The sequence below is a fragment of the Monodelphis domestica genome, chromosome 6, assembly GCF_027887165.1.
Source record: "Monodelphis domestica isolate mMonDom1 chromosome 6, mMonDom1.pri, whole genome shotgun sequence".
Taxonomy (NCBI): Eukaryota; Metazoa; Chordata; class Mammalia; order Didelphimorphia; family Didelphidae; genus Monodelphis; species Monodelphis domestica.
In genome coordinates this window covers 87,947,825-87,975,202 of record NC_077232.1, presented here as the reverse complement: position 1 = coordinate 87,975,202, position 27,378 = coordinate 87,947,825, and the positions used below count along the sequence as shown (strand labels likewise).

At 37.6% G+C, this 27,378-nt stretch overlaps 1 protein-coding gene and 1 long non-coding RNA gene across 10 annotated transcripts in view; one reads left to right on the top strand and one right to left on the bottom strand.

Annotated features, from left to right (window-relative positions):
- Positions 1-690: 690 nt before the first annotated feature.
- Positions 691-17,454, bottom strand: LOC130455034 (uncharacterized). The gene is made up of 4 exons (XR_008912820.1): positions 17,336-17,454; positions 14,632-14,678; positions 13,606-13,697; positions 691-1,215 (listed from the first exon to the last, which is right to left on the bottom strand). It is a non-coding gene; the product is annotated as an uncharacterized LOC130455034 (long non-coding RNA).
- KIAA0232 (KIAA0232 ortholog) overlaps positions 16,635-27,378 on the top strand; it is a 105,957-nt gene continuing 95,213 nt past the window's right edge. For 5 of the 9 annotated variants that reach the window (XM_007496767.3, XM_007496766.3, XM_056802403.1 and 2 more), the window contains exon 1: positions 16,755-16,891. The gene's annotated coding sequence lies outside the window, so the exon portion shown is untranslated. Of the gene's footprint in view, positions 16,892-27,378 lie in introns of all 9 variants that reach the window. The other 4 variants (XM_056802400.1, XM_056802401.1, XM_056802402.1 and 1 more) reach the window with 3 other exon arrangements.

Here is a 27,378-nt window from a genome sequence, read left to right as displayed (position 1 = left end):
ACTAGGTGTGTAATCATGGGCAAGTCAATTAACCTGCCTATCTTAGTTTCCTCATCATTAAATTGGGTGCAGCATCTACCTCTTATAGTTGTTGTGAAAGATCAGATGGTATAATATATGTAAAATGCCTTGCCAACTTTAAAGGAACATATAAATGTTTTTTGCCTTTCTCTGGGTCCCAAGGATTTAGCACAATGTAGGCCATACTAAATGCTTGTGGATTGCTTAATCTTTGAAGTACTGAAATGTATGTATGTGTAATTAATACATGTAAAATACTCAGCAAACCATCAAGTATTACATAAATATCAATCATTGTTATTACTCTTATCATCATATGAATGTAGCACTGGGTAATTTAAGGAATAATGGACTTAGAGTCAGAGGACTTGGTCAGAGTCCTATCACTGCCACTTGTGCTATTGGGCAAATCAATTAATCTTTCTGAGCCTCAGTTCATCATCTATGAAATGAAAGAGTTAAAGCAAGATGTCCTCTAAGATCCCTGTCCCTCGTGAATGTATAAGCTTTTGTAGAACATACATATCTATTATTTGATATCCTAGAATGTTAAAAGTAGAAGAGACCTTAGAAATCCTTTTGTAACCTTCTTCCCAATTTTATAGAGAATTTTAAATATTATTGCTATTATTTAGCAGATGAAAAATTAGACGCAAAGCTTTAAGTGACTTCCTCAAATTAGTAGACAATAAAGCTTTCCAAAAAGGGTCTACATTCTAGGTGTGAAGATATTTTAACACTTCTGTTTGAATGAACTCGGAATTCTCCCCGCCCCTACACACACAGACACACACACACACACACCAATTTGAGCATATGTGAAGTTTTGTGCCATTAATTGAAAGATCAAAGGCAAATCAGATTGCGTCATTATCAGTGTTTTTCTTTTTCTGCAAAATGGGAATAGCAAGACAATCTTCACCTCCCTCATAAGTAAGTTTGTCAGTCTGTCGTCAGCTGCTGAGTGTTCACTGTGTGAGCTGAGGATAAATTAGATACTATAAATAGCTGCTTTGAACTTTTTAAAAGAAAAGTGGTATTACATTTAATCCAGCAGTGAATTTTGGATTTTCTTGGGGTTGTTTGCAGATTTCTTGCTTCTTTGTGCCTACTTTTTCTCCTCTCTTTTCTTTCAATTCAATTCCAGTATATATTAAGCATCTACTAAGTTGGTACAAAGGACTGAGCTAGGTACTGGGGAGAAAAAAGATCAAAAAGAAACATTCTTAGTCTGCTAGAAAATTACATTCCTTCTTATACCCAGCAATATTCCATTGTATTCATGTATCACAATTTGATTATACATTCCCCAAATGAAGAGCATCTCCCTTTTTTCAGTTCTTTGCTACCACAGGTGGTACTGTTAGAAATATTTTGGCCTATTTAGAGCCATTCTTCTAGTCAGTGACTTCCTTGATATATGCCTAACTATGAAATCTCTGAGTCAAAGGTTATGAACATTTTAGCCATTTTATTTGCATGGTTCCAAATTGCTTTCCAGGATGCTTGGAACAAATCATAGCTCCTCTAAATATGCATTAAACTAGTTTCTTAATTATATTTCTATGATTCTATTTCACCATTAAATAAAATTGTACTATAATCCAAACCAGCCTTTAAGTGACTAAAAGGTATCTAATTGGCCATTTATGATTTAATTGTATTTGGTTTCATTCTGCTATGTAAACAATCCCAGAACACATATTTATTTAAATACTGAAGAACATAGGGAGACATTAAAGGTAGAGAAAGGGTAAAAATGGGGTCTAAAGGACCAGTCCATTGGTAAAGGGAGAAAATGTAGCATGAGAATTCCACCAAAGCAGCTCACCAGATTAGGGGGAAAAAAACCACCACCAACAACAACAAAACAAAGATAAAAATTGATTTTGACCACCAAGAAAGAAAGTTTTATTCTCCTAGGGGAATTCAACATTCATACAGATAAGTAGATATAAAGTATACATGAAATAATTTCAAGGAGGGGAAAGTGTTATTCATTAGAGGGATCAGAAAATGACTTGTATAGAGATAGAACCTAAGCTGTATTTTGAAATAGGCTGGGGACTGGATTCTTCCAAACGGAAATGAGGAGGGAGGGAGCTTCAGATTGGTGGACCACTTGTACAAAGGAGGCATGGATGAGAATTGGGAAAGAATTCCATTCAACCCAACAAACATTTATTGAGCACAAGAATGAGAGAGAGAAGGAAGGAGAGAGAGAGAGGAAGGGAGGGAGAGAGTCAGGAAGGGTGGATGGGAAAGACTGATTGAAGAGGATTCTTCTCCAAAGTGAAATATTGAGTTTTAAATGAGCTTGTTATATATAGCAAAGATGTAACATGCAAATAAGCAATTGCCATCACTACCACCAGTATCCATAATAATAATCATCATATAATTCTGCCATATTTATAATCTGACATCTCTAAGTCCTGTCATAATCACATCTGTAGATACATTAATTGAAATGTCTATATAATTAATAATGACTGCTACATCTATTTTACAGGGGAGCAAAGTGAAACAAGCAGAGGGCAAATGATAGCTCTGTTCACAACTATTGAACATTATTTATTATGGACCTCAGACTCAGACGCTGAAGCTTTGAACAAAAATGACAGTGTTGAACAGCTTAACCTTGAATCACACATTTCTCTGTGCTTACATTACATAAGAACTTTTATTGCCTTACCCACTCAGTGACTAGATTCAACCCAATTTCCTATTCTAGACTTAACTCTGCCTCTTTTTTCTTAGTTTGGTGGAGAGTTCCTTTAGCCTTTCCTTCCAAAGAAACCTGCTTTAAGGGAAATAACATCTTTAATTTGTAACCTTGAGCAGTGGGACTTCAATGTACAGGGATGCTACTTTTAAATGTTACAAATTGTTCCTGCTTTCTCTGCTCCTCTTTCCTGTACCACCCCCCATACTACCATTTACAGCTGAGGGTGTCCTTTTCAGCAAAAGAAAGGTTGACTTCTTTCAAATCCACCCACTCATCTTCTTTAAATAGCTTCTGGATATAACATCATTTCCAACATTGACTGCCTGTTGACAAGCCTCTGATGGACAATTTAAGTTCATAGTTTAAATTTAAGTCCCATGAAGGAACTTAACCAAAAAATTGAGTGGACAGCTCCAATATTATGCTACTGCATTTATAAATGATAGGGAAATAAACAAGTGAAAATAATAAATCACTATTATTTGCAGTTTACAAACTGTTTTCCTTGGAAACAATCCTGGGAGGTAGGCAACACGCATATCATTATCTTCATTTTGTAGATGAAAGAAGTGAAGTTCACAGAAATTGTGTTTCACCAATGTCCATGTTTAAATGCAAGTCTCTTGATTCTAAGCCCAGTGCTAATTTTACATTAAGCTACTTTGTGATAACTCATATTTATCTGTTATTTTATGACCTAAGGCAGTGTGACATATTAGCTAGAGAGCTGGTCTCAAAGTCAGGAAGATTTAGTTTCAATTCTTGCCATACTGGCTATGTGGCAAGTCATTTAACCTCTCCATGCTTTGGGATACTCTTGGAGAGGGTAAGTCACAGAAAAGGTGCTGACTTGAACTGGTAGAAAAAAATTGTCCAAAAGAAAGAAATCACAGGTCTATCCTCTATATGTTTATGACCACCAGGGAGAAGATGATACAAATATTATTCTTGTTTTTAAGATGAGGAAAGGAGGATCAGAGAGGTTAAACAGCTCATAAACTACAGCTAGTTAAATGATGGTGGCTAGAATCAAAATTCAGGTCTTGTAATGTCTATTTCAGTTTTCTTTCACTCTGCCATGCTGCTTCCCAACAGAAGACAAATGGATTATCTTTCCATTACAAAGTAATCACAAGAAATCAAGGTTTTGGGTTTTTTTTTTTCTATCAGGCTCATTTTTTAAATCTTTGCCTTCTGTCTTAGTATCATCTCTAAGAAAGAAGAGTGCTCAGGGCTAGGCAATTAGAGTTAAGTAACTTGCCCAGGGACACACAGCTAGGGAATATCTGAGGCCAGATTTGAACCTACGCCTTCTTGACTGGAGACCTGGCATTCTATCCACTCTACTATCAGAGGATCATATATCTAGAGCAAGAAGGGATTTTAGAAGTCATTTAGTCTAATCCAAAATTAAGATTTTTTTTCAGACAAATTGAGGCCCAAAGAAGTGAAATGATTTGTCCAAGGTGACACAGTGGAAGAATCAGCATGAGAACTTACCTTGTCCTCTGACTCCAAGTACAACTCAACAATCTTTTCACTTCATCACAGTACATCAGAGGCCAGCTAATTCAAGTTATATCTAAATAGGAATCATCAAAACATAATGTCTGACCAGAGGTCATCTAGCCTCTGCTTAAAGATCACCAGAGGGAGTTTAGGCCTTGGAGGGCCAAGGCAGGGAAGGTAATCAGTTCTTTCACTCACTGTGACCAATCTGAAGGAAAGCTGCCTGCGGTCTCCTCCCAGCTCAAGCTCCAAGAACCAACTGGCACCTAGTCCTGTCCACAGGAAGTGAGCAAACTCCAGAGGCTGTTCTCTACCTCACTTACTGTGCCTCACACATGTCAATGGTGGCTCAAGCTTGGCTTAGGACAGTCCAGGGGGGCAGTTAGTTATTTCTGATTTGTCATTAACTAGCACATGTCTGTGTAGTGTGGGTGTGCATATTTTTGGGTGCTAGACCAAACAAGATGGAGGAAATTTAAAAATCATAATCCCCCTGATGATGATTGGGGGACTAGTCTCCCCAACTGATCACTAAACATAAGTGTCCCACACCCCCAAAAATTCTAACTGCAGGTATATACAAAATTGTACCTTCTAAGAGGAAAACTACAATAGTTGTAGATAAGGGGAAATAGAGGGGAGAGAGAGACAGCAAAACCAATGTTTTGCTGGGCACATTGACAAAAGCCAATTAGGGGGCAGTCCCCTTTGGTATAAGAGTGTACATTCAAAATAAATGTTCAATCAGTTGCACCCCAAGGTTCATTCTGGATCTTCCTGTATTGTAAGGGTTTAGGTCTTTCTGCAAACAGTTCATTCTCTGGATTCAGTTAGTTAGCAAGCTTCTTCTCTGAAGATCTATCTTGAACAAAATTTAAATCTTGGATTTGATGAAAATACAGCTCCCCGTTCTACCCATGGAGTTAAGCATAACAAGTCCAGTTTCTCTTCTGTATGACAGCCCTTCGGATGCTTGAGTACAGTTATTATGTCACTCCTTTTCTTCCACCAGCTACATTCCTGGTTCCTTCAATCAATTCTACTTCAATAGGAGATCCATTTCCTTCACTATCAAGATCTCCTGCCTCTTGGTGTGCTCCAGCTTACCAAAGGTCCTTCCTAAAATGTAGTGTCCCAAGATGAGTGTGAAGACTCCATATGTGGTTTGTTCAGGATAGAGTTACCAGTTCCATTCCCATCTTCCTCTTTCTCAGAACTATGCTTCTCTGAGAATAGTTGAAAATTGTACTTGATTTATGGTTGCCATGCCCCCTTCTTGACTCATATTGAGCTTGCATTCCAGTAATGTTCCCAGCCCTTTTGTCACATGTATTTTTATTTAACCATACCTCCCCCATCCTATACTTGTGGAGTTGATTCTTTGATCCCAAGTGTAGGACTTTGCATTTTCTCCAATTAAAGTTTTTTCCTTCATATTTTACTCCTATTTTTAGGCTATAATTTTACATTGCCAAGTTCTTCTTAGCAAAATATTGACTTTTTTTCAAGTTGACAATTGACAAAAAATTACAATTGACTTGTTTTCTTCATGAGAATATGGGTTTCTAAGAAATATTAACCACAAATTGTAGTATTTTCATAATTATGTAATAGTGGAAGGTATAGTCCAGTGTTGGTGAAGATTTTCCAAGGGCAAATTTTTTTGTGTTTGTGATCCTCTCCCCCTTCCCCCCCCCCCATTACCCAAGAAAGTGGAGGGAGGAAGTGCTTGCTTTGGGCAGTTGGACAGAGGTGTGGGGCATGCAAAAATGTCCTCAGGTGCTGGGAAGAGGGGGAATGGAGCAGTTCCCCAAGTGCTGGCTGGCATGTGTGCCAATACTGAATATTCTCAGTCGACTCATTTTGCCTTGTTATTTTTAGAGGACCAATGAAATCACAGGGTAATTTCTTAACTTGTATATGGATTAGGTTTAAATGAGGCAGAGTTGCACAAAGTTGTCAGTCTCATTCTCTCTTCCAGAGTCATCAGAGTCTACTTGCAGGATAAAAGTTAGGATAACAAGACAAACTGGGATGCAGTGGATGACCTTGGCTTCTTTGATGTCTGATCAAATTCTAAGCACTCCACAGTACCTGCTTCAATCACTTGCATGGATATTGGAACAGATTATTCTCATCATCCCATTCCTCTGAGGGAAGTTTTCACATGCCTGGGGGTAGAAATCCCCCTAATTCACCAATAGGTTTGAAACCTTTTGGTTGCCCTCAACCTGGTATAGTCTGCCTACCAAGGCAATTTTATTGGAGAGTGGCCTTTGCATATGCTAGTTTCTTGGAGTCACAGGTGACAGCTAGGTGACAGAGGAACACCAAAGGTGGAAGAGCAGCCCTGAAAAGAGCTCAGCAAGCCCTTTTACAGAGGTAATAGTCCCTCTTGAATACCCATACAACTCTTTTACCCTAATCCCAATGGAAATTCCTCAATTCCTCCTTTGTCCACCATGCTATTAATCAACCTCCTCAACCCATTTCCCAATAGATAAGCAAGTGGTCAAAGAGTATGAAAAACTGTTTCTCAAAAAAGAAATAGAAGCTGTCAACATTGATATGAAAGAATACTTTCATTTGCTAACTTGAATCACTACTACTACTACCAATTCAATCTAATCATTAATAATAATAATAATAGAAATGCAAATTAAAATAATTCTAAAGTCATTACCTCATTCCCATAAAATTGGCAAGGATGACAAGAGAATAGAGTCATAAATGTTAAAGGGGTTTCAGGAAAGTGGGGAACCCTAATATATTGTTGGAACAGTTGTGAGTTGGTCAACAATTCTGAAAAGCAGTTTAGAACTATATTAAAAATGTGCCTTGACTATGTATATTCCTCAAACTAAACTTATACACCAAGGAAGTAAAAAAACAGAGGGAAAAATCATATATGCAAAAAAAATCTATAACACTTTCATGTTACTCTCTTCCCCCTCCCAAAAACAAACAAACAAACTGGAAACGGAGTGGGTAGTGAGTTGTAGTGGAAAGATTAGTGGATTTGGATTAAGAGAATTTAGGTTTGAATTCCAGCTTTGTCACTTATAGACTGGTCATTTAACCTCTCTGAATCTCAGGTCTCTCATCTATAAAATGAAAAGGTTGGACTAGGTGATCTTTAAGATCCCTTTCAGCTCTAAATCTATGATTCTAGAAACCTATAGGTACCCATCAGTGGGGTAATGTCTGTACAAATTGTGGAATGTGAATGTAATAGAATACAAATGTAGAGAATTTGGGGAAACTTAAAATGAATGAATATAGAAATAAGGTAAGCAAAACCAAGAAAAATTTAGGCGATGAATAACCACAAATCATTAAAGAAAAGGACAATACGATACAGAGTTCAGAATTCTGAATTCACTAACCAAGTCAGATGTTGGAGTATTGATAGTGAAACATACATTTCTCTTTTTGCTGGGTTACACATGGAAAATGGGGCATATGTACTAAAACAAGGTCAATGCATTGGTTTGTTTTGCTTAGCATATTTCCATACAAGGGAGAGTTCTGTGCATAGTAATTGGGACAGGGAGGAGATCTTTGGGAAGTGATAGCAAAGTAAAACAAAAATCAAACACATTTAAAAAAATTAACTTGAAGCCAGTGGTGTATTCCTGCATTCTCTGCTACTGGAGAAACTGAGGCAGGCAAGTGTATCATTTGATTTTAGGATTTCTGAGCTGCAAGAGAGTTACAGCAAATGGAGTGTCTGCACTAAGTCCTGTACCAATATTGTCAGGCCCTGGGAGCCAAGGCTCCTTAAGAAGGGGCAAACTAACCCTGACTGGAAAAACTATGCAAGCTAAAGCTTCCAGGTGGTCAATGTAAGAGTTGGACTATGAGAAGATACGACATTTCCAGCCAAAGGAAGATAGACCATCTTTTTAAAAATCCTTTTGACCTCTTATGGTAGTGAAAGCTTTTATTCAAGCTGGGTAATAGCAGCAGTAGCAGCCTTAACAGGTAATTGCTACAAGGCTGATTCCTCTAGGAAAGTCAGATTTCTCTGGTCACTCTAGTTCCTGAGGGGTAGAAAAAGAAATTAGGGAATTCATTGGATTAATAGAAACCGACGACCTCCTGATGCTGCAGAAACAAGGGATAATTTCCAGCACTCTTTAGAGAAACAAGCAGCTACTATCTGGAGTATGATGGGTTTGGTGCTACATGAAAGTCTTCCTGCTCGCTACCCTTAGTACCATCCCTCACAGACTTTCTTGTATTGAATTACTTTGCATTTATTCTTTTAATCTATTTAAAACTGTAACGACTTTTGAGACACACTATATACGTACTCTTTGTTTCCCTCATTGAAATGTTAGTACCTTGACTGAAAGAATTGTTCTCATAGTTTGTATTTGTCTTTCCAGTGTTTGGCACAATGCCTCACACAGAGCAGGTACTTAATAATTTATTGGATGATAAATTGTACCTCTTTGCTAGGACTGCTGCCTTTGCTAGGGTGTGAGTAAATTTTTAAAAACAATTATAAAGTGCTTACTATATGCTAAGCATTGTACTAAGAGTTGGCGATATCGATATAGGCATACCTCAAAGACCTTTGGGTTTGGATCCAGACCACCACAATAAAACAAGTACTGCAATAAAGTTAATCTTACAAATGTTTTGGTGTTCCAGTGCACAGGAAAGTTATATTTACACTATACTATAGTCTATGAAGTATACAATAGTATTGTGACCACAAAAACCCATGTATGTACCTTAATTAAAATTACTTTATTGGGGGCAGTAAGGTGGTTCAGTGGATTGAGAGCTGGGCCTAAAGACAGGAGGTCCTGAGTTCAAATGTGGCCTCAGATACTTCCTAGCTCTGTGACCTGAGCAAATCACTTAACCCCCATTGCCTAGTCCTTACTGATTTTTTCCCCTTGAAACCAATTAACAATATTGATTCTAAGATGGAAAGTTAGGATTTAAAAAATCTGTTTAATTCTTTATTCCTAAAAAATGCTAACCATCCTTTGACTTTTCAGCAAGTCAGAATATTTTTGTTGGTGGAGCCTCCATATTGAAGGCTTCTAAATGATCAGGGTGTCGTGCAATTATCAATAATAAGGAAATAGGTCTCGATCAATGATACATGTAAAACCCAGTGGAATTGCATGTTGTCTATAGGGCAGGGGGAGGGGAGGGAAAGAACATGAATCTTGTATACATGGAAAAATATTCTAAATTAATTAAATGAAAATTTTCAGTTAAAAATAAACAAATGATCAGGGTGGTGGTTGCTGAAGGCTAGGATGGCAGTGGCAATTTCCCCCCACTTTGTTAAAAAATATTTTATTTTCTCCATTACATGTAATAGCAAATTTTGAAGTAGGTTTTCTGAAATTTTAAAATTTAAATTGTCTCCCTCCGTTCCCTGACCCTGTCTCAGAAATGGTAAACAATTTGATCTGGGTTATACATGTTTTATCAGATAAAACATACTTCCATCTTGGTCATTGTTGTAAGAGAATATTCATATAAAACCAAAACCCCCAAATAAAACTATAAATAAACTAATGGGAAAAATAGTAGATTTTGATCTTTGGTGGCAATTTCTTAAAACAAGACAACAATGAAGTTTGCCACCTCGATCAACTCTTACTGGAACAAACTCTTCCTTTCACTTAGAGACCATTTTGGATTATTAATTGGCCTGATTTCAATATTGTTGTGTATCAGGAAATAGGGAGGCGCAAGAAGAAGGTTAGAGATAGAGAATACTGAGTGGGTAGAGCAGTCAGATCACACAGTATTTCTCAATTAAGTTCACCAACATATATGAGCTCAGCTTATGGTGCCTTCAAACAATTACAATAACTACATCAAAGATCACTCATTAGCGGTCACCATAACAAATATGAAAATAATGGAAAGTTTGAAAGATTGTGAACATTACCAAAATGAGACATTGTGAGAATGTTGCTGCTGGGAAAATCGTGCCCACAAATTTGCTTGACACTGGGTTGCCACAAATGTTCAATTTGTAAAAAATATATCTGTGAAGCGCAATAAAATGAGGTAAGCTTGTACAAAAGTTTCCTGACCTCAGGAACTATATATACATCCTAATTGAAGGAGACAACACAAATAGGGAGATGTTGTTCAGTGAAGGATGTTTTGCTCTGGCGTTCACCAAAGTTGTGAGGAGAGATGTAAGGGTTCTTTCCCAGAATTAGCAGGAGGAGGTGGAAAACAGGAGCCAGTGTCCATGTTTGAGCTGAACTCAGAAGATAGTCAGGGCATACACCTGAAGCATAAGGATCTCAGAAATGTTTCCCTTTCCCCATTTCCACACACACTGAATCATCCTGTTGGTTTTGTGGCATTGTCAGTATGTAAGAAAAGAAGGAGAAAATACCCAGTATTTAGAAAAAGAAGCAAGAAATGGGACACCCCACAGATTTCTCCTTTATTGTATGGTCCTCCAATAGACTCTTCTTCAACATTTAGTTCCTAACCTACCCATGACACTTTTCCTGGGTTCTTGCAATCTATGTCCCTGGTGCTCCATGTCCCTTCAGTCAGGCCTTCCAATTGGAGTCCAATTTAGGGATTGCTTTGCTTCATTCATCTTAGCAGTATCCCACTAAAACAGCTCCAGAGGAAGTAACCCATGAGAAAATTCAGGACCACAAACAATTGGAATGCCCCCTCCACTGTTCATTTAGAAATCTATCCATTTACATAAGTCTTTAATGTTTTTGATCATACAGTTCTAGTTAAAGGATTTCAACTATTATTAATTTCCTACTATTTTATAACACTTTAATATTGAACAGAGCATATTCTAAGGTAAATCCAACTCAGTCTTGATCCAAATAATAATGACAAAGATGATGATTATTTCATTTTTGTTGGTTGGGTTATGTGATTTTATGGGTATAAGAAAATTCCCTTTGTCAGTTGTTCTGCTATTTATTGGCTACTGTTCTGCAATTTATAGTTTTTAGAGAGTTGTATAGGACCCTGAGAGGTTAAGTGATTTGTCAAGCATTGCAGAACCAATATTTGCCAGATGTAAGATAAAGTTAGGTCTCTCTTTCTCTGAGGTTGTCAAACTACCAACTGCATTACACTGTTCAGTTCTTAGCCTGTGTTCTTTCTACAAGAAAAACTGTGAGACATCAGTTCACTGAGGTGGCCAAGGGAAAAAAAAAAAAACTTCCTTTCCATATCCAAAGGTTTGAGAAAGTGGCATCCAGAAATTGTCATATACATGATGCAAAATAACAGGGTGCCCTATATTATTAAAATTAAACATGTATTATTCAAAATTCACAAAACTAAGTATAAAAGAAAATTAAATAAACTTTCCATTGATTTTTTAATATGTTTGTAGCATTTTTATTACTGAAGTTTTTAAAGCTTAAAACTTCTCTAAGACTTTTGGGATACCACATATCTAGTATATATATATATATATATATATATATAATATATATACACATACACACACACACATATATAAATAGTGTGTGTGCGCATGCACATGTGTATGTTCTAAAAAAAAAAAAACTTCTCTATCTTATAACAAGCTTTCTCTTATGTAGCCAGAGAGGTAACTTTAATCAATGACCTTTTGATTATTAATATCAAATTAAGCATAGAATTAGGAGTCACCAAAGGTTTTTGCCACTGTCATCATGAACATTGTCCAGCACAGAATACAATGGAAGATGGATTTCCTGTGGATAAAAGAGTTCCTATAGATTCATCAAGTCCTGGAACATGATCCATGATCACTTAAAAGAATTGTATTTAACTATCCAAACATGAAAAACCTAGTGGATTAAGAATGTTAATTGTCTAGACTGTGATATGCTATGAGCTGAATAGCTCAACCCATTGAGCAATCTATTAGTATATAAATATCTTGGACAGACATTGCTATTGGATCCAGAAGTTGCTTACTTATCCTATGTGTTTTACTTCCCTTTTATTGTATTTGTCTCTGGGGAACATTTTCTGCATTGAATTATAAGGTACCTGAAGTCCTGGGCACCATAGAGCTTGCAGTGTTGATTTTGTGTAAAGAAGAAACAGAAAGAACAAAAAAAAAGGTCAATGAAAGTTTCAGCTTTGGTGCTAAATATGAGGTATAGCAAGGCTTTCATGAATTTTGTGGATTGTTGCTCTAAAATTATGAAATGCTACTTATTTATGATTCTGTTTCAGGTGTAAAAGTTAAGCTGATATAACCATAACACTTTTGCCTTGAAGTACCATACAACCTAACATAAAACAAATATGTAAAATGAATGGCCAATGAGCAGCTGTACAAACATTGTCAAACCGATTATACAAAGTATTTACATTATGTCCAAAAGTGAGTGCAAATGCTTTATACCAATATTGATTGAAAGATGAATCTGATTCTAATCATTTGGAAAAATTCTAGTTAGGATAATAATGATACCCTCCTTTATATAAGTTAAAGCATTTTCCTACAAATGATATCATTGGCTTTGATTCCCATAACAATCTTGTGTGGTAGCTGGTGTAAGTATTTTTAACTATTTTATAGATGTGAAAACTATGGCCTAGAGAGATTGAGTAACTTAAACATAGCTCGCAGTCATATAACTGGTAAATGGCAAGTTTGGGGGTTCTAACTTAGGATAACTCAAATTTCAGTCCATGTTCTAGTCCCCTAAACAACAGAAGAAAAGGGGACAAATGGGAAGAGTATAGCATTCATTGTATAGCTGAAAGTTATCCAAGTAATCTAGGACAGAGAGGGGGTGTGTTTTGGGGAATAATAACTAGCACTGAGGAATGGATGAAATAAATAAATGAAAGAAGTTTCAGGGCTCTTCGGATTGAGAGCCAGACCTGGAGTCAGGACATGGGTTCCAATCAGACTTCAGATACTTCCTAGCTGTGTGACCATGGACAAGTCTCTTAACCCTAACTGCCTACCTTACCACTCTTCTGCCTTAGAAATGATACTTTGTATTAATTCTAAGACAGAAGGTGAGAGTAAAAAAAAAAGTCGCCTTCTTGAAAATAAAGAGTTTGTCTCTGACATGTAATAAAATGGAATCCCTGACAGGGTTTTAAGGAAGGGCTGATATGAGTTAAATCATGACAACAGCTAGCAACAACTTGTGAAAAACAATAATTAATGATGCACATTGATGTTTTACATGGGATTTTTTAAGGGTCATTGTATATACCTTTCTATTCAAGTATGGGTTTATATATCATAAGCAACTGCATTTGAAAGTTTGGTTCTATAATAGTCTACTTTTATCTTGTCTGTGCCAAGAATTCATACTTGTTTATCCACTATGGGACAGGCTAACTGGGAAACTTACCAGGTCACTGTGTAGTTTTATACCCAGATGGTTGAATGTAGAATTGCAGAGCTGTAGGAGACCATAGCAACTTGGTCCAATTCCTTCATTTTCTAGGTGAGTAAACCAAGGCAAAAAAAAAATTTTTTTTTTTACTTGCCAGCTAGTTAATGGCAAAGTTAGAATCAGTATTTTGGAGGCAGTGGCATTTAATGAATGAATGAATGAATAAAGCATATTAGTTTCTAAAACATTAAAGTATTTGATTTGACATTGAGCTGGAATCAGTGCTATTTCAAAAGTTCTTGGTTTCAGAGCTTGATTATCTCTTTGGTTATATCTATTAGAGTCTGAGAGGATATATTGATTAAGGTGGTGGCAGCAATGACTTAATTGGCCTAGTACAAGCTCTCCCTGTCTCACTCTCAAGGCACCTTGCTACTTCAAGAAAGCTGGCTTGCTTTTTTTCTGGATTCAAATCTAGTCTTAAAAAAAAAAAAGCAAAACACCTTATCTTCTGTCTAGGAACTGAAGAGTGGAAAGGATTAGGTAACTGGAGTTAAGTGACATGTCCAGGATCACACAGCTAGGAAGTGCCTGAGGACCGATTTGAACCAAGAACCTCTTATCTCTAAAAAGTCAAGTCTTTATCATTTACCAGCTCAGTGATCTTAGGTAAGCCTTTCAATTCCTCTGAGACTCAGTTTCCTCATCTGTAAAATGAAGTAAACCAATTAATTTTTAAATTGTCTTCTATCTCTGGGATTTATAAATTCTAACCACAGCCAGGACTTACAGAATGTTAGTTCAATTGTTTTTTTCATTTTACTACAGCAGAGGCATCAGCAGCACAGTATAATCCTTGTCCCAAAACCTATTAAGGTGGGACTCTTTTCTATTGGTGAAAATGAATGCCTTGCCCTGCAGGATGGGCTTTGGGACAGGGATTACAATAATAATAATAGCTAGCATTTATGTAGCTTCTACTATGTTCTAGGTACTGTGCTAAACAATTTACAAATACTGTCTCACTTGATCCTTACATACCTGGGAAGTACATGGTCATTTTATCCTCATTTTGCAGGGAATATAACCTAAGGAATAAAGACACAACTAGTAAATGGCTGAGGCCAAATTTGAATCCAGGTCTTCCTGACTTTAGTTATGGAATATTTCTATAATTAAAGCTACTAAAAATTGCCTTTAGTTTTTGGTACCCTCCAGGTAGGCAATCACTGCACTAACATCAAAGCTGCCCTGCTTCTGTTAAGATTATGGGTTTGGGTTAAAGCACTCTGTACAGGTGGTCTTTTTCCTTATTATAGTTGATCTTGCTCAAGTTGTGTTATTGACCAGAGAAGGTTGTTCTCTCGAGATATGGCTCATAAGGAATATTCAGTTCTGGTTTTATTAGAATATTTTCCTAAACCAATTGTACTCTGGTAAACTACTCTGATGATGTCTTAGATTCTTCCAGCTTTTGGCCTCAGCTGTGTTGCCCAGGAATCTTTACTACCAAGAGCATGAAAACTATGATAATCCTTATTTTTAAAGGGAAGGGTAGTTAATTATGAAATTTTAGGAGAGTTGGGAAAAGGACAAAACCTTCAAAGAGCCAGAGTAAGAGTTTTATAGCTTTATAATCTAGTTACTCTTCACATGCTTAAAAGCTCCTTTGTTTTCTTCCACTTATTTCCACACCCCCTCAAAACTCCTTTACTGTAGCAAAATACCTTGGCCCAGTAGAGTATCTTCAGGGAATAACAGAGGGATAACAATCAGACCTCTATGTTATCTTTTACAAATTTAACAAACTTATGTAGTTCCTGTAAGTTTACACACGTAAAAAAATGACCAAGTTTAATTAAATGAACACTGTAAGTTCCTTTGGAACTGATTTGTTGCTGTCATTGTCAGGCCTGTAGTTTCTGGGTGACTCCAAGTAAGCCACTTTCCTTCCCTGGGCCTCAGATACCTCCTCTATAAAGCCAGGAGGCTGGCTTTGAAAACTCTATTCTGGGCACAATAGGAGAGGGTTGTGAGAAGTTGCAGGTAATGAAAAATTTAGTGGTTATTTGCCAATTTGGTCTTCACTTTCATACCCTTCAGTATTACTTTCATTTTTTCTTTATGAATAAAAACAACCCTTAGAGTTTTGCTTTTCAGCTAGGTTTAAGGAATATTCTTTCTCCTCTACTAGGATAAAGGAGAGGGGAACTGACAGGTGAAGCATCTGAGGAAGGCATTTGAAATTCTCTTAACACACATCTGATCCGTGGAGAGGGAGGGGAGGGCTGTCATTTATGCCGGTTTACTGATCCTCCCGAGGGTAAAGATGGAGGAGAGGGGATGCAGAGCTGCCAGAAGGGGCTGGTGGCTGTTTTGGGGTGGGGGTGGGAAGTAGAAAAGTTTCATTGGAAAGGGGAATGAATGAAATCAGGGGTGGGGTTTGCTGCACAAGCTGACAGCTCCCGCTCCCGTTTAGAATCTCTAGACACGAAGGTGGGCTACAGAGACAGCGATCCATCCTGTGTCTCTGTCAGCTTTGCTATTTTCCAAGCACTGTAGAATTAGGGAGGTTGGGGAGTACCTCCCCTTCCCCTGCTTGCCTACTATCTTCATTCCTGAACATTTATTCCCCGTGTAAGAAAAATTGGCTTTCTCTTTCTCTGCATATTTTGCATAGGTTTTGGGTTTTTTACGCTCCCCCCACCTCCCAAATCTTCTCTTCCACCTCCTCCCCACGGCTCCCTTTTTTACACCAGCTACCCTCTCTCCTTCCATTTCCTTTCTTCCTTCCTCCTCCTTTCTCTCGCCCTCTACCCCTTTTCTGTCTTCCCGTCCCTCTTACGCCCTCTTTTCCTCCCTCTTTCTCCTCTCCTCCGCTCCTTCGCTTCCTCTCGGCTCGCTCTCCGCCCTGAAGGGGGAGGGGACTATGTGACCCTGTTCTGATGTAATCCCGGGTGTCTGAGCGGAAGGATATGGAGCTATCACCTGGTTGGCGGGGCGCTGAGGCCAGTTGCCGGGTAACCGAGCGGAGAGGCTTCCCCGTCCCCCTCCCTCTTCCCTTGCCCCCTCCCTTCCCCTCCCCTCCGCCTAGTGGCGCTGGGAGCAGCCGCCGGAGTCACCGCCGCCGCTGCCGCCGCCGCCGCTGCCGCCGCCGCCGGTTTACGTAAGGCGCAGGCCAGGGCCGGTCGGGCGCTCGGCAGCGGGACGGGGGTCTCGGTCGGAGCGAGAGGCCGCCCGCTAGCCTGAGCTGTGGGCCGCTCCCGCCGGCGCCGCCGCCGCCCTCCCGCAGCCTCGGCAGGTACTGTCTGGAGCGGGCGGGAGTCTGGGGGGCGGGCGAGCCGCCGGGGCCGGGCCAGGGACGGTTGGGCTCGTTGGTCCTCTGGGCCTGCGGGCCTGCCTCCTTTGCCCGCTGCCGGGGCCCCAGGGGGAGGATGGGCATCCCGGCCTCCCGGCGGCTGCGGTGCCTCGGGAGCCGGGGGAGGGGACCCGGGAAAGGTCGGGGATGATGCCCGCGGCCAAGGCCCTCTGGTGCGTCAGGCGGGAGCGGGTGCCCGCCGAGGGGGGCGGGGGGCCTGGACAGCGGCCCCTCGGGTAGCTCTGCGGGGCGCGGGAGCAGCTAGGCGCCTGGGTCTCCCCAGTCGCTTCTGTGGCCTCGGCTCGGCTCTGGAGGGGTCCTGGTCAGCGGACCGCGGACACTTCCATCCCCGGGGCCGGTCCTGCTTCGCGAGCACAATACGCTAACCTTGGATTCGGGGCCATTTCTTGCGTGGAAAGTGGGGTCGGAGAGAAGGGCGCCCCTGGACCTTGCAGGGGGAGGTCTCAGCATTTTTCTTCTCCCTCCCTCCCGGGGCCTGCGGGATGACTGAAATGCTCCCCCCCCCCCCCCCCCCAAGCCCTTCATGCTCGCGGGTATCCGAAGGCGAGAGGGGGTCAATCGAGAAGGGAGCCTTGGGCTCCAAGATGACTTTGCAATTAATGGTTTGCGCTGTCAAGGAGATGTAAGGATTGTTCGCTGTCGTGTTGGGCTGGATAGACGGACTCCCCCCGGATCCTCTCCTCTCCCTCCTTCCCCTCCTCCCATTTAGCATTGTCCTTTAGGGGCCTATTGAAGGGAAACCGCGGAGAGCGAGCTGCTGGAGGAACTGCTAGGGGAGGGGGGCTGACTGACAGGAGACGATGTCCTATGGTGACTTGGAATTGCTCTCTATTTGGGCGGGCCTTGAGTGGGCGGGGGAGAAGGGGTGCGGCACAAGGTTTGGCGAAGGTTACAGCTGAATGCAGAAGTGACAGATCAACAAAGTCAAACTCATTGCGCTGTTTTTATGGAAGAGTATTCCAAAAAGTCACCCCAAAGGATTTGATCCTCCTGCGTAGCTTTTGCCCCTCTTTAGATAATTCTTAAGTGTACTCCTTCCTAATCGACGTTTAAAGAGCTCTTCGTGTCTCTGCCTTAAGAAAGCATAATCTACTGTTTTAGATTGCGAATTCCTTAACAGTAATTTAGCTCGAAGTTTGTGGTGCTATAGAGTAAAGGTGTCTACTAAATTGTATTGATAAACTCTTTTACTCCAATTTGAAGTAGGATCCATTCCTGCCCCTTCTTTTTCTGCAAGACAGACTTTTCTCATTGAGTCAAGCTGTGGTCCTTTTAGAAGTAAAAGAGGAGAATGAGATTGTTGGGACATATTTAACCATACTGAGTTTTTGTAAATTACTTCCTGGAATAGGTACTTTAAATTACCACAGAAGTTTCTATTCAACCAGTTTCATATTTTATTAACTTTACCTATTTGCAGTGATACCAGAAAAGGATGGTGTCAGATGTTGAGATATCGCAGAAGGGAAATGTAGAGTAGGGATAACTGAAGAATAAGACTTGTTAACCTAGTAATGAATCTGCATGCCAGATTTTTTTTCACTGTTACAGAACACTCCAAAACATTTTTAAAACAAACTTTTAATCGATTTAAGGAACAGTCTATTGGTCTCCTGCCTTACTGCATTTTGAAGGTCAAATGTTCTAAGACATTAGTTACTTTAACAAAGTTCAAATAAGCCTCAATAAGGATCTTTTTTTTTTTAATTGGAAGATACTGTTTTGAGTATTGTACTATCATTTACCTCACTATTTTTAAATGAAATTCCTTAAATCTTAGATTCAACTGATAAACTTATTTTGCTGAATTATAAGGTTTGTTTTTTAAGTAATATACTATTGGTGATCTTGACAAAACTTATTTCTTATCTCACCATAAGCTTATGAATTATGAAGGCCTGAAATATAGTTTTCCTATTTCAGAAAATTCTGATTTGACTGCTGAAACTCTAAAAGAAACAGGAAATATAGTGTTTGAATAGATGTTACAAAGAAAATATTTCACCTAAGATCTGTTAATGTGGTGTAGTTGAAAATATTTTCATTTAATTCAGCAACCTTTCTCTAAGTGCCTACTAGCTATGAAGCTCTATACTAGGTACTAGGAAAGGACAAAAAAGAAATTGTCTCTAATCTCAAGGAATTTACACTATCCTGGGTAGTTAGCTTATATATATATATATATATATATATATATATATATATATATATATATATATATATATATATATATATATGTAGAAGTTCTAAAAAGCTAGAACTAATGGGCAGGACATTCATTTTTAGGTTGTCTGTAATTATATTAATTTATGCCTTTTACAAAGGTATTTTTTACAACTGATTGTTTTTATATAGCAGAGTACCATGTTGTCAAGAAAGACATTCTGGCAAAGTGGATAGAGAGCTGTCCTCAGAAAAAGGAAGATTTGTATTCAAGTGCTACCTTTGAGCAATATTGGTTGTACCTAAATTATAGAGAAGGCACTAACACAGAGGGAGTTGCCTCATTGGATAATTCCCTATATCAGTGAAGTCACAGGGCCAGTTTCTATCCATATTATAATTCCCAGTGCTTTTTCCATGGATACTGCTAACCCTCTGATCTTAGATAAGTCTCTTACACATGAGGTTGTTTTAAAGATCAAATCAGATAATCAAAATTAATGTATTTTTAAAAACTATTCTGAAGTATTATCTAATATGAAACATCTATCAATTGGTTTGGATCTAAACTGAGATGCTAAATACTCTTCGAAATGTGGTTTTATAATGAGAGCTTTAAGAAAGTAACATGACTATTTTTTAAAATTAAATTTGGCCTTTCAGAGTTTTAGTTATTGAACTACACTTTCCCTTATAAAGTTAAAGCAGTTTTGTTAATAATAGCCTGAAATTTATTGGCTTATGAAAATGCATCAAGAATATGCAAGTGATAGTGAAATCAGCATCCTTTACTACTAATAACTTAATTTATCTGTACTATTGGAAAATACTGATAAAACAGATTATCCTAAAACCCTATACATGTGGAATTTATTATATGTAATTTTTCAGTAGTTTCACTTCCTTGTGCTTTTTTTAGTATAAATAGAATAAAAATAAATATGTATTCCTATAACATTTAACTAGCAGCAAAAGGAACCCCTCCCCCTTAAAAGCATTAAGTAAGTACCTCCAAAAATTTGGCCAATTTCCTTTGATTATCTTTTAAGGTTGGTAGCTCAGTAGACACAAGAGCCAGGCTTAGGTTCAAATATGACCTCAGATGACTCTGGGCAAGTTGCTTAACCACAGTTGCCTAACCCTTACCATTTTTCTGCCTTGGTACCCATACTTTTTATTGATTTTAAGATGAAAAGTAAAGGCTTAAAAAAAATCTCCTATAGAGATCACATTAAAATACTATTATATAGATGCTTTTGTTTCTGGCACTTTGACTTTTTTGGGGGGTATTGTTAAATATTTTTAAACTTCCATTTCTTCATTTCAAGTAAAGTTTTGTTCTAATGTGTAAAAAGCAGTAACAAGTAGGTATTTTGGTTTTTTGGCCTGTTTTTGTCTGACTCCAAATAATCTAATAAATTTGTGTTATGGCTCATCTAATCATTCAAAGATGGACATACCTATGGAAAAATAGGATTTGATAAAATTTTACTTTACTTTGCTAACAAAATTTCAGGCAAGTGTGAATTTTGAGTTTTTTGACAGCTTTTTCACCTTGAACCTTTATATGATTTTTTCTTAATTGCTTATTTGCAGGGTAATTGAAATATTGTTATTCACTTTTGGTTGCATACTTTACCATTATTTCCTTTGAAAATAGGTAGATTTTTAGAGGAAATAATACTGAAAACATCTTTCTTCGGCAAAGCTTTTTTTGCTTCCTCTGCTACTGTGTAAGAACCATGGTTAGATGTCACAAGTCTTCTATCCACTGCCACTATGAGACTATCTAGAAGATGAAAATAAGATGGGTAGTACATTCTTAAACTGTTATATGTGGTAGTGAATTGTGGGAGGCATTGAGAGAAAATTGGTTATGTTATGTCAACTGTTCAAGGAACTCTGGTAAGAGAAGTCTCTTTGTCAATGCACATCAGTGCCTCCTCTACAATTTATAAACTTTAGAGAATTGCCTGGAGCAGAGGTATTAAAAAGACTGAATGTGGCCAGCTACACTATACTCAAGAGTCCATATGAATCAGATTAAAATGTAATTGGAAGGGGACAGCTAGATGGCTTTGTGGATAGAAAGCTAGGCCTGGAAACAGGGGCCCTGGATTAAACTCTGACCTTATATGCGTCCTAGCTGTGTGAACCTGGGCAAGTCACTTAACCCCCTTACTGTTCTTCTGCCTTAGAACCAATACATCACGTTGATTCTAAGACAGAAGATAAAAGTTTTTTTTTTAAAACAAACAACAAAAATTTAATGTAATTGGGAAGTGGTTAACAAAATAAAAATGCAACAAAACATAGATAAAACACGGTTTTAAACTATTGTTTTGCTGCCCACAGGCATCCATATATACAAATTAGTGGCTCCTATTTCTATCTGAATTTTAACACCACTGACCTAGAGCTTTAGGAGTGAAATGTCTTACCCCAGCATCACTCCAGAAAGTATTTTTCAGAGGGAGACTTTAAAGCCTGATATTTCTGACCTTGAAACTATTTGTTTCTTATTCTCATTGGTTAATAAACTCATCTACAGAGAAACTTAAAAAAAATATCAAGTTGCTTTTTAAAAAGAACAAAATAGGGGATCCCTACACTAAAGGAAGATATGTATATAATAATGTATACTGGGAGATACAGTAATAAATGTGTCAATTATATGTTTATTGTTTTACCCCTCTTGGCAAATCTATTTAGTTCTACTGTCTTTTGTACCAAAGATTGAAGTAATAAGCCATCTAGCTCCCAGTAGTCAACAGAATAACAGTATTTGTAGAAGCCCTAAGAATTTGTTTTAACCTGGGACTTTATATGTAAAATGAGAAATTTCACATTTTCCAGAGCAGTTTTAAAATTCTTATAACACACTAATGAATATCAGGGATTGGCTATTCATTTTCAAGATTATCTAAGCTTTAAATTTTTATTCATATGCTAAACTTTTATTTGGTTTCTCATTAGCGGTACATAACCTGTTTGCAGTTTGTTAATAACAACTGTTTTAAAGAGTTGAGTTGGAATGTGTAAGGAAAGGGGGGCTTTTGGACTATTAATGTTTATTGCAATACAACTACATTCTATTATTGTAGATAATTGAGAGTTTACAGCTCTAGAAAAACAGCTAAATATTCATAGGATTATATTTCAGATGAAGGAATCTACCTAATAAAGCTGAATTAAATAAACCAGATCACCATAGATAAGTCAGCAGTGCAAAGATGACTAATTCATTGTAACTCTTAAACTAAAATAACTCAGTTGAATAAAGATTTAGGTTTTGTGTACAAGTGGATGCTTAATATTACTTGATAATGGCATACTCTTTAGTTATGATGTGGTCAGAATGCCTCCTGATGTGGAAGTGTGAGGAATTCTAAGAAAAAGCCAGGGTTGTTACTCATACTAGTATTTATCCCCTTAAATTTGATTTTTTTTCTCCTCTCTTCTTCCCTCTCCTCTTGCCTCCCCTACCACCCCCAAAGGTTTCTGAACATAACTTTTTTTTCCCTGTAATGAAGTAGTAATGTTGATGTCAACAAAAGTTTGAGTGAAACTTGCTGTGCTTGGGAAGGTATCAAGGGGAAAAATTAAAGATGCTTCATGTAATATCTAGCATTTTGGCACAAGCTGGAATGATGGAAAGGGGAAATCTAGTCACCTATCTCTCTTCTAGTCACAAGTATCATGTTTTCTGGCAAAGGTTGTGGGATTGCCAGCTCCTCATTCTTACTGTTATAGTTTTTTTTACTTATTTATGTTTATTCTTATCTCCCTATTATATTGCAAGCACCATGAGTATGAATTCTGTCAGGGACTACTCAGTTGAAAGGGGACAAACTGAATTATAATTTTTTAACAAATTATTGAAACTTAGGCAGTAAGTGTTCAAGTACCAATTCTGGGTAAATCACTAGGGCTCCCAAAAATAAGTATGCCTGCCTCCCTGCCATCAAGGCATTTATAGTCTAGAAGAGGGAGAGGATTGTTGGACATTTACATAAAGAGCTCACTCTTGTATGCTTAGTTTATTTATGGATCTGAATTTTTTATAAGAATGGGAGTGAGAAAAGGAAGCATTAGGAAGATGTTTATGAAGCTATGAAGTATTCTAGACTTAGAACTAGAAAAGACCTTAAGCATAATCAAGTACAATCCTTTTACAAATGAGGAAATTAACAACTAAAGAGGTTAAGTGGCTTATCTAAGGTCTTACTAGTACTAAGTATTAAAATTCAAGCTTATGGTTTCTGACTTTTAACCCAAGTCAATTTCTACTTGAGCATTTATTTCTAAGAGATGTGAGACAATATTGAAGTCTAATATTCTTTTACATTCTATGACTGTAGAAAAAAAAGTCCAGAGGATACTTCATGTGCAACACGTATACATGCATATATATATGAGCACATATGTACATGTGCTCTCTCACCTACACACACACACACAATCAATGTCAGAATAATTCAATTGGAAACTGAAAGCTGGACAAGGTTTCCTCGCATGTAAAGATACCTATACTTAGAGGCTATGGGAGGATTAATTACAGGAGCTGGTTATTGAGTCTGTCATATTATGGGTATATTGCCAGTCCTGCAAACCCTTACCCCCTGAAAAATTTGGTGCTCTCATACTGGTAACAGTTTTTCAAGGTTTACAATCTTGGAGGTATCCTTGACTTTTCATTTTGCCTCTCATTTCTAATTTTCCACCATAACTAATTAGTTACCAGCTCTTACTGATTTTACCTCCATGACATCTTGAATCTGTCTTCATTATTTTATTCTCAGGCCCTCATCTTCTCTCTTTTGGATTTTTTTCATTACTTCTCATCTGTTCTTAAAGCTTTAAGTCTCTTTCTTCTGCAGTCTTCTTTCATACAGCTACTAAAATAATTGTTCCAAGATATCAATCTAACCACATCATTCCTTTACTCAAAAATCTTCAGTGGTTCCTTGTGGCCTCCAAAGGAAAAAAACACAAACTCCATAGCCTAGTTCAACTTATTTTTCCAGCCTTACTTCACATTACTCCCTTTTACCCACTTTACATTCCATGCAACCATGTTATTAGTTGTTCCGTGAACTTGACATTCCATTTCCTGTTCCTTAGCGTTTTTACAAACTATCCACCAATGCCTGGAATGTATGTGTTTCTTATCCTTGCCTCTCATATTTTTTGCCTTTTTTTCAAGTTTAGTTCTGGTGCCACTTTTCCACCTGTGAAACTTTTCCTGATCCTTACTTTGTATCGTTACCCTCTTTTTTAGTAGTCTCCCTTTCCAACTCACTATGAATTTATCTACCTATTTATTTATTTGTAGCATATTGTTTTTTCCCATATGTTAAAATAAGTTCCATGTGGATAGAGGCTGTATTTTTTCTTAATATCTATCATTAGTAGCCTTTCATATTATTAAATACTTATTAACTACTTAATTATTATTAGATATTAGATACTTAATGATTATTTGCTGAATTAAATTCTAGTCAGACCACATGGAGATTGCTAAAGTATGAAAAGGAAGTAATTAAATGAGTAGATATAGTATTTGGGATTTCATGCTATTTTTGTTTTTAACATTAAAAGTAGAAAATTTGATTGTGTTTTTTTTTTTAGTTTGTAAGATAATCATAATAGTGGCATTGAAATACTGTCTCCTCCTGAATTATCAAAGAAAAATTTGTTATATTTCCCAAAATGCAAGTTTCAAAGAGGAAGGATTCTTTCCTATGGGTAGTATATGATGTTCAACCTTCTTCTATGTATTTGAAAATGTTATGAAGGAGGAAGCATCTAAACCACTATAGTTAGCAAGAAGCATAGATTTTAATGTTAAAACCAATTTTTGAGGTGATCCAGCAAAACTTCATTGAGATTCCTTTTCTAGTGCCTCTGACAGATAACTCTGGCCTAACATTTCCAGCAAAAGGGAACCTAGGTTCCCTCACCCCCTTAAACCAGTATTTTCTGTGTAAACCTTTTCTTATGTTAAGCCAAAATATTTTCTTTTACTTTTTACCCCTAGATTTTTTATGTAAATGAAAACAAAGCTTTTGAGGAACAACATTGGACAATTCTTTTACTCTTATCTGGCAACCTTTCAAATATTTAAGGATAGCTATCAGGTCACCTTTTAGTGTTCTCTTCTTCATTCAGCATACCTGTTTCCTTGAACAATTTTGCATATTTCTTATTTCCATGTACCAGTTTTATTTGTCTGGCATTGCTGGAAGTTCTCACTCTTTTCTATGGCTAGTCTTATGCTTCTTGGTCTTTCTTTATGTAGCTAACTTTATGCTTTCAATGGCTAATCAGTGGCACTGAACTCTTTGAGCATCTGGAAATGATATCTTTGAGAGATAATTCCTGGAACCAAAAGTGCATTTATTCTAGGGAACTTGCTTCAACCTATAATTTCCCAATAGATTTCATTTGATTTACTCAAATAGTATGCCTCTTCTCTGGAGGGATGACTTGATTTCTGAGTTTTATTAGATGAATTGAGACTTTTTTTGATAAGATGAGAATTCCTTGAGGAAAGGAAAAGTAAACTTTAGAGTCAATCTATATAGAGTTTTCTGGGACAATTGATGGTTTCTTCCTCTATTTAGGGACCTCAGAACTATGCAAAGTTACAACATTAGATTTAGGAGATGAGGTGAGGTAGGGCAATAGTTGGGTACTTTCCAGGAACAGTAACAAAACTGCTTGGAGTTGGAAATTCCCCTTAAGAAAAAGCTTGTTACCATTTTTTTTTCTTGAGCCAGATAATTTCTTTGGCATTTTTTTCCTTTTTAGTTTCTTGTTCTAAAAAAGAGGAGTTTGGACTCAGTTCTTTAAGGCTCCTTCTAGCTCTAAAATGCCTTCATAAAAGGTTTGTTGCTTAGTATAATCTATGTATAAAAAGTAGATGCTCAGATGAGTTCTCAATGGCTTTGCCAAATGTGTGGCTCAAACTTTGGCAGTTTCCTCCACCCTGGAAAGGCATCTAGGCCTAGTGGTAGCCTTTTGGCCAAGGACTCATCTCACCAAGTTTGAAGATGAATTTTTCAGCTACAGTAACTCTCAACAGTTGGTTAGAAGGGTTTTGATATGCTGATATCAGAATAGGAAGACCAGTTAACCCATTTTAGTAGAGGTATATGTGAAATCACAAATACTTGAAGTATTGAATATAAATATAAATGAAAGAATACTTGGGATGTACTCTGATACCTTATTTTCAGTTAGTCATCTAGCATTTACTCAATATTCTGCCAGGTATTATGACAGGTACTGGGGATACAAAGACAAAAGAGAAAAATTCATTACTTAGTTGTTTTAAGTGATGTCTTAACTCTTCATGTCTCTATTTGAGATTTTATTGACAGAAATATTGAAGTGGCTTGCCATTTCCTTCTCCAGCTTATCTTACAGATGAGAAAACTGAGGCAAATAAGGTTAAGTGACTTGCCCTGAGGCAAATAAGGTTAAGTGACTTGCCCAGAGTAACACAGCTAATTTAAGCATCTGAGGTCGAATTTGAGTCTTTCTGTCTTCAGGCCTGGCACTCTATCCATTGTACCACATAAAGAGAAAAATGTTTTTGCCTTTAAGGAGCTTTACATTTTAAGGTGCTGGGACTAGGGTAGGGTAATGGGAAGGGGAAGAAGATGCATGTGTATAGTTACAGAAAAACATGCAAAGTAACCTTGAAGGGAATGGCATTAGCAACTGAGGAGTTCATGCAGAAGATGAAGCACTTGACCTGTCTTAAAGGAAACCTGAAAGAAGAAGAGATGAAGGGGGAATGCATTCCAGGAATGGAGGACAGCCATGGCCCAAAATAAGCATTTATTGAGCACCCATTCTATGCCAGGGACTGTGCTAAATGCATTGGAAAGGGGATCATGGATGTTGGCAAGATTAAGTGCCTCATGCAAAAGGGGATAAAATTATGAGTTCAAAAAGAAAGTGGTCCATCCATTTTAAAAGATAGACTGATATAATGTCAAGGCACTAACCATGTTCAATGTAAAGATGATTAGACTTTGTCACAAAGACTCAGGGAATTGGAATTGCTTCTGAAGTGAACCATGCTGATCTGCAGAATTATAGTGTTGCTTTTTGTAAATTCAAATTGAATACTGAAGATGTGCAGGGTAAAAAATATTTGACTAATTTTTATGGAATGGCCCTTACTTTGGACAAGATGTGATTTTTTAAAATGGTAAATCATTATTTAAGCGCAT